Source organism: Stegostoma tigrinum, chromosome 34 (assembly GCF_030684315.1).
Source record: "Stegostoma tigrinum isolate sSteTig4 chromosome 34, sSteTig4.hap1, whole genome shotgun sequence".
NCBI classification, from domain to species: domain Eukaryota; kingdom Metazoa; phylum Chordata; class Chondrichthyes; order Orectolobiformes; family Stegostomatidae; genus Stegostoma; species Stegostoma tigrinum.
This window is the reverse complement of record NC_081387.1, coordinates 1577914-1578974: the sequence shown is the minus strand read 5'-3', so window position 1 is coordinate 1578974 and position 1061 is coordinate 1577914.

Sequence of the window (1061 nt, the reverse complement as noted above, 5' to 3'; positions counted from 1 at the left end):
CACAATGTTGTGCCGACCATTGATCCTCATGTACGCACCCTCAAATTTCTGTGACCATATACATGTCCAGCAGTCTCTTAAATGACCCCAATGACCTTGCTTCCACAACTGCTGCTGGCAACGCATTCCATGCTCTCACAACTTAACATAAGCATTGCTTTTACATGGCTTTGCTTGGTACTGGCTCCCTAGCCACCATTGATGGTTTTTTCCCCCCCGCTGGAAGTGTCGAATAAAATTGTTTTGCACCTGGTGTTTTCACTGAGTCCCTGCACTTACATGCACACAAAACATGGGTGCTGTGGGGAAAGTAAGCACTACTGCTGTAGTGTCAGGTTTTAAAGAAAAAGATATAAACAGGAGACAAAAAAAAGGCCCATCAGGGGCTCTATTCACTCAGAGGTGGCTCTGAGGCAGCTGAATCAGTGTCAAGGACTCTCCTCATGTAGATAAAGGGTGACTTGATGCCAGGACTCTGGCTTCCGTAGAGTTATTTCAGTTCAAGACAGATTGATAGATTTCTAGTCACGAATGACATCAGCCAATATGGGGATAATGCCCTATTCCCACATTGAGGTGGATAAAAAGCATCATCTAAAATAGTGGAGCATACTTAAGGGACTGAATAGTTTACTGTTTCTATTCATAAATCAGCATCAAACAATAAGTTTGACAAGACAGGATTTGTAAAGATGTTGTGAATGCTTGAATGTCCTACTCCTGTTGAGAGAGCTGGTAACAAACAGCAGACTAGAGGAACCGGATATTATATCTTCAGATTAAACAGAAATATAAAGTAATGAAAATATTCAGCAGGCTTGGCTCCATGTTGAGAGAAACAAGCTCTTGAAAGTTCACTGCCCTGAAATGTTAACGCAGTTTTTCTCCAAAGATGCTGCCAGTCCTGTTGAATATTTTATTGTCTAATGCTTCTCCAACTCCAGAGCTTTTTGTTTGTTTTATAACAATACGGATGCTTGCATTTTGAGACCTTCTACAGTTAGAATGACCATAATCAATTCAAATTTGACTCAAAATTAAAGTGTACATCTGAGTAGGGA